General features: G+C 38.2%; 1 protein-coding gene across 5 annotated transcripts in view; it reads left to right on the top strand.

The window, feature by feature from the left end:
• MGAT5 (alpha-1,6-mannosylglycoprotein 6-beta-N-acetylglucosaminyltransferase) overlaps window positions 1-15,702 on the top strand; it is a 114,990-nt gene that overhangs the window by 11,565 nt on the left and 87,723 nt on the right. Inside the window, exons 2-3 of one of the 5 annotated variants that reach the window (XM_090143579.1) lie at window positions 3,151-3,208; window positions 4,211-4,296. The exons of 3 other annotated variants lie outside the window; for them this stretch is intronic. The gene's annotated coding sequence lies outside the window, so the exon portion shown is untranslated. The remainder of the gene's footprint in view (window positions 1-3,150; window positions 3,209-4,210; window positions 4,297-15,702) is intronic. One more of the 5 variants, XM_090143578.1, reaches the window with a different exon arrangement.

Below are 15,702 nucleotides of genomic sequence, written 5' to 3'. Positions count from 1 at the left end.
TAACTCGTGTGTTGGTCTAAACTGTAGGGTACATCTTTTCTCTGAATTAAAACAGCAGCCTAAGTTGGAATAAAGCCTGGAAGCTCTTGAGTGATTCTAAAGCTTAAGTGGTGAATATTGTATCCTCCTCAAATACAGAGGGTAATGATATCGAATAAATACAGCCTTTCTTCTGTCAGGCTGATAGTATGAACATTTCCTGTCTTTAGGACCGTACCTAATGAACATGAGTGACTGACTCATGGCAGATTCAGTTTTCCCCTCCTTTGATTAGAGGTGCTGTTATGATTTGCATGTACGCAGCTCAAATACAGGTTTACCTACTTTCTGCAGTGGCGTACAGGTGTAAGTCAGTTGGCTAAGATACGACACACTGGTAGGACAGTCTGTGTTTGATGTCAGTGTTGTAGCTTACAAAGGAAATAAACTGCTCTGGATGTTGAAATGTGCTGACATAATGCCTTTAATAGTTTTCTGCAAGTTCTGTCAAATCCTTGCATTTACAAAGATAAATCTATGTAGCCTCGTGATACAGAGTTAAACAGAATGAGGCTTTTTGTACCCATTTAGCTCTTAAAGATGCATTCGCCAGCACATTTTCCTAGTGAGTATGAAGGAACGAGTATTTTCATAATACTAGAAAATCTGTTATTCTGTGTTCTGCATTTTTCTCTTCCCTAGTTCTGACTAACCAGTAAAGAAATCCACTTGGCTGTGGTAGTGTCATTATAGTGGCATTTCTTTTCCCCTCTGCCAGTGCTACGATACCATTTAAATCTAATTCAGAGCTGTAGATTGTCTTTTTGGCAGCCTTATATGTGCATTTACATTAACTGCTAGTTAGCATCTTTAATACCAGGTGTCTTTAAGAGCCCTTTATCTAACTGAATGTGAGGAACATCATGTGATGTATGGCAAATAAATGTTGTCCCTGCTATTAGTGGAAGTTCCTCTTGAGGCAAGCCTTCTATCGCTGTATCTGTCTTGAAGTCTCCTAACTTTCCCTTGTGAGCTCGAAGAATGTATTTTTTTTCCACTGTGACTGTATTGGAGATGAACAGTATTGCCTGTTGAATTTCCTGTTTGCTTCTGGAAACCATTTAATTTAGGACTCTATATCATGGTTTACTGTAGGACGTGTCATGTCACTACAGTAGGACAGATTGATGATTCCAAGAATTTAGGATACAACTACAGTGGAAAGATATTCAAATTATATTCATTCCTGTATAGCCTGTGAAGTCTCTTGGTGGGTTTTCTACAAGATTTTCTGCTAGCAGAGGCTTGTTCTTTTTTTTCCTCCTCTTCCATCTGTGAATATCTCCTGTTCATAATAACAGGAACCATAACTGGTTCCTGTTGCAGCAGCAAAGAGATTTGGTAATATTTAAATCTTTTGTGCCCTTGTAGAAAGTGCTTAGTAAAGTGGATCCACTCTTGCTAATTTTTGGAAGGCAATTTCATTTGATAACAATGATTTAGGTTTTCTAAAAGTGTTTGCTAAGAACTGAATTGTTTTCTGAGCACTGGAGGGAGTAAAGCTCAATTTGTGTACTTGGGAACATGCCAAGGAGCCTGCGTGGTGGAGCTCCTGGTCTGGTGAGAATTGAAGAGCAGGGCAAGAGATATAAAATGTACAAGAATTATATAATCTGCAGGTAAGATTCATCTAAGAGCAGAATTACCCTACCAGATTTGTTTCAGGTGTTTTGGAATGATTTGAAAAGGTGGAGTGGGCAGAATTACTTAAACTGAAAAATTCATCATACTGCAGTGGGTTTGGGAAGAAAATAACCCTCTGATGTGGTCAGACTGGAGAACATGAGCTTAAATCCAAGGCAAATATCATTTTGTAGTCGTATGAGGCTGTTTAAAGTGGTCATCAGTGTTGGAGAAAATATGCTTTCATTTTCTAGGCTTTTTTTTTTTTTTTTAAACATACCACATGTTTTTTTAATTCTTCCCTTCTCACACAAGGAAGAACACTTTTCCCTAGGGTCAAAGATAGGATGAAGCTAAACATTGCTTGTCTGCTTTATTCTCCATTGTGTTCCTTCAGTGGTTATTTCTAGTTTGAGATCTACCTTCAGACATTCTGCCTGACATATCATGACATTAGTAGTAATATAGACATAGCAATTTAAAATTAATTCTTTATTACACTTCGGTTTTGATATACAAAGTGCTATAAAAAAATTAAAAGGACTTTGTAAGCATTAATCTATGCACTTCAATTTTAATTATTTCTGCAGAGGAGAGAAAGCTGATTGGGTTTGAGGACCATGTTTTGTGGCTTTGCTGAGGCTTTTTGGTTGATGTGTTCTTTCTCAAGCACCAACTAGAAGAGTCTAAAGAAGAGACTGAGGAAAGAATCATAGAATGGCCTGGGTTGAAAAGGACCACACTGCCCATCCAGTTCCAACCCACTACTATGTGCAGGTCACCAACCAGCAGACCGGGCTGCCCAGAGCCACATCCAGCCTGGCCTTGAATGCCTCCAGGGATGGGGCATCCACAGCCTCCTTGGGCAACCTGTTCCAGTGCGTCATCACCTTCTGGGTGAAAAAATTCCTCCTAATATCTAACCTAAACCTCTCCTGTCTCAGGTTAAAACCATCCCTCTTTGTCCTAACACTATCCACCCTCATAAACAGTTGTCATGGAGAGAGCAATTGCAAGTCTCTGTCAGAGAAGGAGCCCTGAGAGACAGCAGCTAGAGAGATTTTAGGTGGAAAGAGAGTGGCTTCTTCAGCAGTTTGTTAGAACTATGAGGTAAAAGGAAAGTGTACCTAGGTGTCCTTTAGACATCTGAAAATGCAGGCATCAAAAATTTGATTATTTCTTAGTCTTCTTATACTGTGTTTTAGTTAACTGAAAAAATGGCCAAATTGTTTACTTTCCCACTCATTGAAAACCAAGCAGTGGTGAGGAATAAGTACATACTGCTTCAAATAGTGTTCAGACTGTAGCTGTTCTTTTGATACTCCTAACTCTCAGATTGAGCATGATCAGTTGCTAGCCATGGGAGTTTTGCCCGAAAAGACAACCTTGCAACTTCTAATTATTGAGTAATTTACTTCGACTTTCCAATTTGCAACTAAATCCTTTTAATCCAGCTCCTAATTCATTCTATATTTATTTTCTTCGTAGGAGTTGGTAGTAAAAATTTTCAGTGCATGCCGAGAAAAGCACATTGGCCAACAAACAGGTAACCATTGTAATAACCTCAAATAAGCATCTCTCTCTCCAAGTTTTATGCAGAACCTTCGGTCATGTATTTAACAGTGAGGTAATCATATCTCACTGTCTGTATGCAGACAACAGAGTGATAGTAGGAAATATTCTTGCAGTCTTCAGTGAGGGGCCAGTTTATTCTCACTGAGCTATTATAATCAAAACAGGCAGATGAGTTTTGCAGTTTAAATAGCGAATTGCTTTTTATCCAACTTATTTTGACTGAATTGTCTAGGCAGTGCTCATTCAAGTTGATTCCATGGGCAGATGTGAGAAGGCAATGACTTCTGCTTGGAGAGTAGTAGCATTTCTGCTGACACAGATTGATCTGGCAGAGGTTGTGTCTGCCTGGCCTCAGCATGTCACATTCAGAAATCTGAGCAGGGCACGCTAAAGCACGTGTTCCATGTGATTTTCATTCATCAGATTCTGTAATCATTTTTCTCATTCTCTCTCTCCTCTATTTCAGCTTCAGTGTGCTAGCTTTGGTTGCCAAAAAGTGGTTGGTGGTAGGCACATGAACGTTTGCTTGTTTTCTACACTATTCTCCCTCATGATCAGGAAGACATGAAGAAGTTGCTCATACTATATTGGGAAACACTATTATGATGCAAGAACAGAAAGCATAAAGCACTGAATGAGTTGCAAGCAGAAATGCTTCCTTAATATTCACTGTGATATAGAATACTGGGGAATGTGAGGAGAGGATAAACAAGAGGTAAAAGCACAGTCTGGTTTAAGATTGGGAAGGACAGTACAGACTGTGAGGCTTTGAAGCCACTGGTTTGTGCCCTTCCTGCAAAGAGAAAGAAGGGCTAAGCTGAACAGCTCTTCAATACCAAAAGATACAATTCCTCTTTTTTGTTTTCACTGGCTGTGATATGCACCTGACCCATCTGGTAGACAGCTTGGTTTGCAAAACAAGCAGAAAGCTAATATAATAAAAAGGCTTCTTTTGTTTTCACAATCTGTACAGCTCATCGAGGATCTGTTGATTTGGCACATCTAGCACAAAGCAGGGTGCGGAGCAAGCGGCTTGGAGGAGCAGACAAGGAGCAGGAGGTGAGAGCAGCACAGGGCTCAGCATGGAGCTGCCAGATCAGCTCTGCTGCCTCCTGCACCTGGAGGCTGTGGTGTGGGCTCGGGGCCTCTCCCATCTGTACTCAGTGGTTATAGAACCATGCAGTGCCCTGCAGCTTCCTCTCGCTGCTCTGATGGCAGCAGGCTTTGCTGTTGTGATCTGTGAATGTTACCTTTTGCTTCATCTTTTTTTGCCTCGTGCAAACTTTCCTTTGAAAACAGCAGACATGGTAGTGTTGGTAAAACTTTATACCTTGTTATGTGTAAAGGCAACGACTGAGCAGTGAGTGGTTTCTGTGGCAGAAAAGGTTACCTTCTCAATTGTTTCAGTAATGTTACTGTAATGTCAATTCTGATGCTGCACAATGTTTGTTTAAAAACGCCCCAGAAGTAAGGAATATCCAGCAATTTTGTTTTGAGGCTATTCTCAAGAAGAATGCACTTGTACTCTAGAATGTAGTCCTGCCACACTACAGCATGTCTGAGTCCAGTGCCAAGGCTGCTGATGCTTCCTTTTGCTTGTGTCACATCTGGGCTCTTCGCATTTTGGCATGCCATCCAAAACCGATTTAGCCCTTTACAAGGATTAACGTTGCTCTCAGACATTGTTACTCAAAAGACTGTGTCGGGTGTGTGGTGTGAAATTAATCACAAGGAAAGAAAATTAATGACCTGCTGTGGTGGCATCCATCAGGATATCTCTCAGCAGGTGTGAAATTAACTTGCCTTGATTGTGGATTAAATTTAACGGCGTGACGTAAAACTACAGAAACAGTTTCCATTATTACTAGGGAACAAGTAAGGCTTTTTTTGTGTGTTTTTTTCCTAAGACTCCAGATTAATGAACTCCTTACGTCATACAGAGGATGGTCCTGTGATCATTTAGCAGCATGAATTTAGATTATGTTCCCTAAGAAGATCAAGTATTACCGTATCAGTAAAAATTGTTAAAGTCAGGCCACAGAAATGCATTTTTAATTTCTATAATTACTGTGTGCCAGATGGTGGATGCATACTGGTTTCCAGAGTACTGTTTCAGCTCAGATGTAAGCAGTCATCATCTTTATTTACAATTAATCACATTTTAACCTAGGTAACTTGAAACTCTCTTGTGACCATGATGAGCTTTAAAGAAACACGTAGAAGAAACGTCACTGTTGTTTTAATTACAAAAAAGCTTTTTTTTCCTCCTGCCACACTCTGGATCTTAATTATGAGGATAGCAAAACTACCTGCTGACTCTAACTTTCTGCCAGCTATATTGGAATAAATATTTAATATTAGATTATGTATTTGATAAATCCTATTTAGTTTAAAAAAAAAAAAAAGACTTCTTCTGAGAAGTGATCATCAATTCCTGTGCCCCTACAGAAGGTCCTGGCTCACAGAATATAGCCCTGCTGCTGAGGCTGAAGTTGTAATCTGTTGCTCTGAAAGAGCAGTACCACAAGGATATAATATACATTACAGTTCATTAACTGTTTAAGGTGAATGAGGAAGATGAAGGAAATGTATTTTCCGATTTAAATATTAACAGCTTGATATTCTGACAAATATTCCCATGTTCTTTCCCTTCTTATTCCCCTATGTATATGTGTGTTTCCTCTGTAATTACCCTGTTGGTTTGGTTTTTTTTTTGTATTTTTTTTAAGAAGCTCCCTTTGGCTTCTGAATTTTAAGTGGATTTTTGCTGGACGTGCCTTGAAGTTCCTCCTCTAAAAAGTTCAGTCACCTCAGCTCTTTTTAGATCTCCTCATACTTTGCCCTTGATGGAAAAACAATCATATACAGGTTTTTTCACCCCTCAATTCAGTTTGGAATCCTTATTTCCAGGAATTAAGGAAGATGCTTATTGGTGATTAGAAAGAAAGTGATCAGAAAGTCACTTAGCTGTGATTTGCAGTGTTTTTCTTAGGAGTGGAGCTATTACACCTCCATCAATGTATCTTCAGGTTTAGAAATTTGCAGTATACTGATACATTTTTGATTATCTGGTCTTTATAAGTTGTCTTATCTGACTTTTGTTAAGGAATATCAGTGGTTTATAGAAACAATACATTTTTGGTTTAAATTTTGTCAATCAGAAAGCTGGTAGAGTAGTGAAAGTCTAAGTTCTATGGATTCTGTGTCAAAAGTAATTTCTGACGTTTGCAGCAAGGTTTGGATTCATAACACTTCAGTAGTTATATCTTCTTTGTTGGGGTTGTTTTAGGGCTGTCTCTCAGTAGTGTCACTGGCAGTACTTTCTTCAAGGGTAAAGTCATAAGCAGCACCTCTAGCATCACAGGGTCTGCGCTGTTCTGGAATTTGAATGAGAAGCCCTGATTAAAAAGAAAATTATCCCCTTATTTTCTAATATTGAGTTGAGCTGACAAGGTGATATTTTAGAAGTTGCTTATAAAGGTAAAAAAGCATTAAAGAATAATTAATGATTCAAGTCAAACTTTTAACAGCTGATAAAGGTTAGATGATTACTAGAACTATGACATTTCAGCTGCTGCTTTGGACTTGTCTGCGTTAGGAAGTAAAAGTCTCAATATAAGCACTTAAAGAAACTTGCTTTTTAGACCTGAATTGTAACATGATGCTCATTCAAACTTACTTGTATTGATGTCAATGCTGGAACACGGTATTCAACTGCCTGCCTGCAATTTTAGATTGCTGGTTTTATTTAATCATATTCCTACCCCTCTCTTGTTGATGGCCTTTAAATATCCTGACCTTGTATGATTATTTTTTAGCCCCAGGGGAGATGGGAAGAGAAGAGCGGAAGAGAGAAGTTTAACTCTTTCTGTTGAACTTGTTTAAGTCTTGAAGAGAAGTGAAAGGTGAAGTGGGAGTTTTCTTCAGAGCTGTGGTAGCATGATGGCTGCTTTGCTAACTGTCCTGGGAAACTTTTCAGTCAGACCATCTTGCCAGAAGGAAATCCTCATGTCTCTTTTCTGTGATACGCAGTGTGAGTTGGGGCTGTTGCAGTTCTTCTTCATTGTGCTTCTGCCTGCAAACTGTGGCCATGTTGGCTGCTTTTTCCATTTGCTTCATCTCTTCGTATCTATATCTTCATATCCTTTCATGAGGGAGTGTATTAATCTTTTATGGTGCCTTCACAGCAATGCTTGTTGGTTTGGGGTTTGGTTTTATTATTTTTTTTTATGCAGCTCTACTAGATTTTGGTATGAAGAGAACTCAGATTTTTATGTGTTGTCTGCTACATGAATATGCAAAATTGTTCTGTCAGCACGCTCACAGTTGAGCAGCGTGATGCTGTCTGCCTGTGAGTAGGGGGCTCCTGAGAAAGTACTTCCATTTCTCTTGAGCTGATTGCTCCTGGTGTTCACAGAGTATATATTCATCTTCTAGGTTATGCTGAAGATGCTCTTAAGTTTCTGGAGGAATGAGAGGACATGAGTGAGGAAAGCTCGTGTCTTCTAGCAAAGGTGGTTGCAGTAGCTAATGGTTAAATCATTGATCAGGCAGTATTTGTGGATCTGTGTTGAGGAATGAAGGTCTTTCTCTTTTCCCATTTTATTCTCTGTATATTCTCAAGCAGCAGTCAATATGTGTCCCATCTCAAAGGAATTGCCAGTCCATCAACTTGTGATTGTTGTTGTAAGTCAGCCAGAGGGCATGGAAACTTCTTCCATAACAAATCAAATGATGGTGTTTAATAATAAATTCTGTATGACAAAAAATTTAAGTATTGTTTCATTAGCAGTCAAGCTACTTATTTTGCCCTCTAGTTCATTATGTGTTAAGTAGGTTTATACCACTGATTCATATTGCACATTATGGCTCATAAATGTCACTAAAATGACTCAAAGTAAGTGTTAAAGTGTCTTGCTGTCATTAGTTATCCAGTTGGTTTAGTCTTGGTGACAAGTTTGTAGATAATGTGTGAATTTTACAGTTGAAGATGTCAGGACTTGGAGAGCTTGCTGCTTTTCATTAAGGAAAGAGACAAGCCTGTATCTAAAAGCTGTAGTTGGAATTTCTTTCTGTTCATACCTACTGCCTACCTTTCCTAGTCAGCAGTGTGAGTTGATATCATGTGCCAGGTTGAAAAACAATAAACACAACTGTAAAAATAATGAAAACTATATATTGTCAGTGATTGTGAGAACCCAATATCAGTGCCATGATTTCAGTGAATCTGTGTTCTTTGAGGAAATGACAGTCAGTGAAGATCTGGAACATGACAGTGTGAGCTGATGTAGCCACTTCATTAATAGTGCAGTTGATAATTTCCAGATGCAAATCATAATACTCAAATACTTTATGTTTAGGTGAGATAATGTAATCTGCAAAGAAGACTTTGACAATGTGGAAAGGAAACTAGATACAGTACAGAAAAAGTCACTTGACCACTTGATAAGGTAATAAAAAAATCTAGATACTTTAAAGTAGCAGGTTTTGATAATAATGTGTTTTGGTGACACTGGAAGATTTAGTACAAGATCTATGTTGTTGGTAAATTTCAATTATTCTGAATAGAAGTCTTAGAGGCTGAAAGTTCTGATTTATTTTACAAGATTCAGGAGGCAAATATCTTGATATATACAGTAGCATGACTTCTAGTTGTGACAGCCCTACATCTGTCAGTGGCTTTTGTATGGCTTTAGATCAATAGATTTCAAAGATTAGGGGTTATTATGTGTTGTTTGTCACATTCATTATGTAGTTTACTAGGTATGGAACATACAGGAATAGCAGTTCAGTGAAAGATTCAAACCTCATAATACACCTTTCAAGCTCTGGAGTTCAGTTCAGCTGTGGGATGAGTTTATAGATATGCAGAATTAAAATGGGAACAGCTTCTCTGGTGTTAGTGGGATTGATGAGAGTAAGGTATGTCAGTCTGCTAGAGATTAGTGAAGCATGGAATTTTGTCGAGAATAAATAGCAATGTGAGAAGTACTGCTGCCTGATCCCAGCTCTTTGTACTGAAACCCTAAAGCAGTCTGGTAGATATCTGTTGGCTGGTTGGTTGGCAGGGATGTTTACGTATATTTGGAGATGTGTGTCTTAAGTGACTGAAGATAAAACTACTTCTTATGTTGTTGTGGTTTTGTTCTTGTGAGGTTTTTTAAGTGTAAAATTAGACTGGAATGTCACTTTTGATTAGTCTCTGTTTGAAGAAAGATCGGTTTTTAATAATTTATGTGGAGACTGTATGAAAGATTTAAAATGTGACAGCTCTGAAATAAGAAGATTGATGCTTCAGTGTGACTTGGATTTTGACCTAATTTCTTTTAGTTAGTGATTGGTATAGGACTTCGTGGGGTACATGAGCTTGTGACTTGTGGAGATTACTGGCTGATATTTTTAGGCTACTAGCTAATCTTGTTTAGGATTAGGGTTTTTATCTGAAAACTGACAAGTCCTTATATTCTTCTTGTTTTAGTTTGTGGTGACAAATTGAAAGTATACAAAAAAAGATTGCTTGTTTCAGAGTGTTTTGTGCTGTGGTGCAGTCATCTAGTTAATGATTCTCTGTGTGCATGTGTTTGAAGAGTGATATTTTTTCTTCCATGCCTGAACAGAAGGAAAATCTTCCATTTAAGTTACTAATTTTGCACACTCCAGGGGAGGAATGGAAAAGCATTGCATGCATATTGCCCTTGAAGATGTCTTGAGCTTTTCCTCCTGGACTTTTCTCATGTTGCTTTGTAGCTGTTTCCATAACAGCCATTCTGTAGATAAACTAACATGCAAATTCAAAGTTCTATTTGCTATATAAACACTGTCTTCCGGATGCTTTCTCCTTGTTAGCAGTTACTTTCGTATATTTATATCCTACGGCAGAAGAAACCTTCTTCTTTCTCTTACTTAGTGTGAGATTGTCACCTGCTTTGTGTGTTTGTGTGTTAGGTAAGTGTGTGAAGCATTTTGTCACTGGTTTCTAAAGATTGAGTCCAGAATGATCTCAGTCTTGTCTATGAGGCCACCCTTGTGAATTTTTAATTAAACTTTTTAAAAAGGTGAAGGAGCAGGAAAATGAAGGCTGTTGCATCTTGGATGTCTTGTAGCTGTTTTATTTCCATTTTGTTGTATGCCTTGGTGGGAAGGGAGGCCACAGTGAATGGCGAGATGAGAATTTGGACTGGAGGTATAATATATGTGAATAATACTCTGCTGTACTGAAAATATTCTAATTCAGTGTATTGGTATCCCAGTTAGAACTCAGTGTGTTACTCATGGAGACCGAACCCAATGTGAAGATTTTATGGAATGCCATCGCTTCCAATTGAATGTATGCTCTCCATATGTAGAGTCTTGCATGCAAGTGGTGAAGTGAGAGTACCACAGTTAAGTTGAGGTATTATGACCTTTACATGAAGGATTGCTAGGTTAGAACTAAGAATGTGAGCAGGACTTTCAGGATTGACTACAGCTGAGGTTCCTACTGTGAGCTACTTTTGAGCCTGAATTTTATGGCAGAGGCTGTTGTCGACCATGTCCAGCTTTTAGGCTGACGTAAGTTGTTAAAAGATAAGTAAACTATATTAAAAACCTGTTTAATGTTTTTGGTTTTTTTTTTTTTGTCATAATGTAATTTGAAATTGTTGGTTCAAGTTAAACAGTGGGGTTTTGTTGCCAGTTTGGTTTGCTGATGTAGCTGCCTTCCATCTTCTTTAGTGAAAGGGAGAATATTGATTCGTCTTGATTTAGTTGATTTCCAGCTACCACCATCTCCAACATACTGCCTCTTAAGAGCCTTTTATTGTTTTATTGTTGTTACGCAGAAGATTCCCACGATGGCTTGGTGAGGTCTTCATTTCATTGTTAATGGAGGATTGAAGTGAAAGGGAGGGGAGCTGTCACACTCATATGGGCGATGTCACGCCTTGCAAGACATCCCTGCTTCTTAGCACACAGTTATAATCAAGCCCTTGTCTCCTGGCAGCAGAGAAGGCTGCAGTTCTGTGGGCAGTGTTATTGGTGAAAGAGAGCAGCTAACTCTCAAGAGATCTCCCACACAAGGCAAGACAATTTCTGCATTTCTGCAGCACAGTGCAGCTCTTAACTCCCCCTCCTGCTTTTGCCATCCATACTTTTCTGAGTTATTTATGGTGCTTTCAGGGAAGAAACTGATTCAGCTACCAGTCATCAAACAGATGTTTGGGTGTATGAAACACTTTCACTGAAGCTTTCTGTGCTTCCTACAGAACTGTCTTAACAATTATCTTTCCTTCGTTTTTGCTTCTTTATCTTCTTTTTCCTCTCCAGTTTCTGAATGTTACTCATGGTTTTTATTTGCTTCCACAATATAAAATAATAAATAGTATTAACTATTTGCAGAATTCGATTAAATTATGAAACATCTCTAAAGCTGAATAAGCTGAAGTTGTAGAAATTTTGCAGCTTTATTTAATTATCTGTATTCATCTTTTCTGAATGTTGCATAAAATCAGGAAGAACTTCAGCTTTCTGCTCTTTAATAACCTGGTCACTTACGCTGGCAGTGTTCACATAGAAATAGAATTATTATCTAGATAGCCAAGTTGCTGGATTTAGCGAAGGGAAGAAGGTAGGTGACACTCTAAGGATACTTCTGGTTGTGTTCAGTGCAGATGTTCAACCCACCAGACCTGCTAGGTGAAGGCAGAGAGAGAAGGTATGTAGTGTGGCATTGAGACAGGGTGTGTTCAGAGCTGTAAGGAGCTGCTGGAAGTGCCAGACTTACCAGCCCATAGAGGTAGGGGCTCACAGGTAACAGTAGCAAAGTCAGTTACATTTTGAAGGGGATCCAAGTTGTCTGTCCACATAGTCCACCTGTATAAAAGAGATTTTTCCTGAAGGGAATGAAATGACACAGCCATTAAAGAGCTGATCAGCAAGTTACTGCAATACTAAAACTGGAGATTTATGCCAGGAATGGATCTGATTTGCTTAGAATTTTTATTAGCAACTGTTGTTGACACTTGAATATATTAAGGTGAGTTGAAAAGATGGGAGAGGAAAATATGGATGGAAATAATCAGGGCTTTCCTACTTCAAAAGGTATCATGAGGAGCACCTAGTGTGCTTTTTGTACATTCAGTACTTAACACTACATTTGTGAGTACAATTATGAATCTTGCTGTATGTGTATGAATTGTTTGATGGCCTTACTCTAAGATAATGAAACTAATCTCTTTTAAAGCCTAATGTAATCATTGCAGAAGTGGACAAAAACACGTGATCCAAGTCTGAAATCAGAACACAGATCCTTGTTATGTTTAATTTGATGTGCTGCCTGTGTGTTGTGTGGGATTTACGTAATGAATTTGAAGTGGTTTGGTATGTCAGTAGACCAAGGCCAATAGGTACTTAAAAGGTGCAAGAGGAGAAATGCCAGTTTCTGCTTTAAAGACAAGACACTGACTGGTACACTGCCAAAAAATGATCTTTCTGTTACATAAATTACCACTTAGCAGATGTTTGAAATGAAGTGCAGTTTTTGTGGTAAGAAGCACTTTGTTCATCCAAGAGAATTAGCAGTCAGAAAGTTGAAAAGAGTTATTTGTATTATTATTCCCAATTTAATAAAATACTGTAGAGACTTGCTTGGTCACTTTGCAATGATGTAACAATTAGTCATAAGCAGGCATTGCAGTAGGAATTAAAGATGATGTACGTATCAAGTATATGCTGAAAACAAAATGTAAAAAGAGAGCTGCTGCTTTTGGGTCATACTTCAGATATTACAAGAAAGTATACTGATAATGATTTTGTATAAAGTGAGCCTGAACTGCATTCAATGGTAGGTTTTTCTTCTCAAGTGTTAGCCATGCAATTACTCAGTGTATTATGTTTTTATTTTCCTAAATGAAACAGTCTGCTATTTTCATTACTTAGCTAAAAAAGAAAAAGAAAATGTGTGAGTGGAGATGATTTTTATAGTCATCTTTATTTTCTCAGTACTGTAGACAAATGCACTTTAAGTTGAGAAGCATCATTAAGCTGGATTTCTGAATGAGGGAAATTAGTCCTTCCGAAATTGCTCAATGCTGTAACTTATTTATTTTTGTTAACAGTGTAATTCTTTTCCTTAGACCACCTTCTATGTTGGATTGAGTTTGTTACTTGATACCAGCTATATGCCTTCTTTTTCCTTCCTGTCCCTGAACACTTGACATTAATAATTTTCCCATATTCAAGATCATATAGAATATTGGAAAAATAATAGGTGCATTTTTAATGCTCTTTGAAGTCAAATGTGTATATCCATAATTCTTTGTAAGTAATCCAACAATAAATCTATGTAACTTCAAATCAAGATTTTACACTTCTAGATAGCTTTCTTGTTCTGTTTTCTGTCCTCTAGTGGAATGCACAGAAAGAGTTGAGGGTGACATTCATGTAACTGGATTATAGGAGACCATTCTACTCGTTCAGAAACCAGAAGAGTAAGATGGCCTCAGCATGTTGGTTGTTGCTCAGAGGAAAGCACCCATGAGCTCTGACTGCTGGTGCTTCTGCTAGGGCTGTGATGACTGTATTCAGGGCTTCTGGCAGTGAGTACTTCAGTTACTTACCAGCAGCTTATTACTTGCTGACACTCTTGGATATATAGGCTGGAACTCATATCTGAATACTGAGGGTGCTGTCCCCTGTTCAAGTAATTAGGAGCTGATCTCTGCACAGTTCTGCTGAGGCTCACTGTGACATGCATTGAGCTCTCAGAGGTAAGCCTGCCAGAGAACTTATCAAGAGAAGAAAACATTCTCCTGCTTCCACTTTTCACAAAAGCTCCTTCCGTTTACAAAGCATAACATGTGTTATATTCTCTTTTTAAAGTTTGTCCTTGAATCTTTTTCTTCCTACCTTCACTGCAACCTGTACAGTTCATCAGATCCCTTGAGGCTGTCGCTGTCATTGTGTGGCATCAGCTGTGCAATGCTAATGAGTTTCAGCAGAACAGAATAGCAGTCTGTGCCTGCTGCAGCTCCTGCAAGATCATTATCAATCTTGTGTTTTCAGAAAGCCACATTTCTTGATAACATTAACTTTGTAGAACAGTGACAAATTCCCCTGCAGGGGCAGCTTACTCACATTTTGGTAAAGAAATCCTGGCAATAGTGTATGTTACTGAATTCACTTGGAGTCTGTCAAACTTGAGGAAGTTATGGCACTGTTACATCTTTGGGTTTGAGTGACTGACCCAGACGCACTTTAGCTGAGCTAACTGGTGGCAGAGATTTGCAGTGCCCTTGAAGAATTCTGACCAACCTGGCTGTGATTTAAATGAATACTGTCCTACAAGTTTAGTCTGGCTTACCTATGAGCCACAACTTTTATTCCATCTGTTACTGTAAGTGTCTTGAAGATGATGCCAAAGACAAAAAGATTACTAAAGATACATACTTTTTCCGGGCATACTTAGTCCTTAGACTGATCAGATTTTCCTGAATATCCAAATTAAGGAGCCCTATCTCAAGAAACGTGGCATGGAAAATGACTTCCCTTGACATTTGTCATGTATGTATTTCCTTTGTTGTCAAATCATTTTCCATTCAGAATGTTATTCGGCATTAGAACTGTTATTGCATTTGTTTGCGTTCAAATGTATATATTGAATATGCCAGGAATGTATTTAAGTTCATAACTTAAATATATAATATATGACTATAAAAAAAAATCTATATTCAGCTGGAAAACCAATACAATATAAACAACATAGCAGTAAACTATGATTTCTTGTTATGAAAACAATAGGGAGTATGTGAGACTTAAAATGAGGATTTTCCTACATTTAGGTAGATAACAAGAAGTAGATGAAAATGAGTTTTCATTACTGGTTCTCAAGCCCAAGGAAAGCTTTCCTTGTGTATGCTTGAGCTATACCCATGATTTTTTTTTTTTTTTTTTTGTATTGAAAAGGCAGAAAAGTCATTCTGGAAAGAAAGAAAAAGCTGGTGCTGGAAAATTCAGACCTCACTCCTACTGTTCTATAAATTGCTGTTAGTATTCCTGTCTCTCTGTGTGAGCCCTAGGTCCAGGCTTGTGGTTTAAATTATAAACAGAGATGAGATACTTCTATACAAGAATAAGAGCGCACAGATGGAGATAATCAGAAGTGACTTAATGTGTCGGCATTTTTAGAGGTGCTAAAAGCCCACAATGCCAAGTGGATGTTGATGAGAGAGCTACAGGTGCAAAGTATTCTCAGATATATCCTGAGAGGCTGATTTCTAGAAGGTGTTCAGACACCTTTGGAGTTTCATTAGGTGCAGTGGGAATTGTGCTTTTGGATGTACTCAGAAATCTCATAGATGCCTCTTAAAGCATCTATTGAGATTTCTTTAATGATTCTAATTTTTGCTCTGTTGACAGTTGCCGTAATTAAGAGGAGTTTTTATAGAACTTGCCTCATTGTTCTTAGTTAATTATAAGGAGTCCTGATGA

This window comes from Phasianus colchicus, chromosome 7, assembly GCF_987193195.1.
Source record: "Phasianus colchicus chromosome 7, bPhaCol1.hap1.1, whole genome shotgun sequence".
NCBI classification, from domain to species: Eukaryota; Metazoa; Chordata; class Aves; order Galliformes; family Phasianidae; genus Phasianus; species Phasianus colchicus.
Note: the sequence above shows the minus strand (reverse complement) of the source record. Positions and strands in the feature narration are given on the sequence as shown.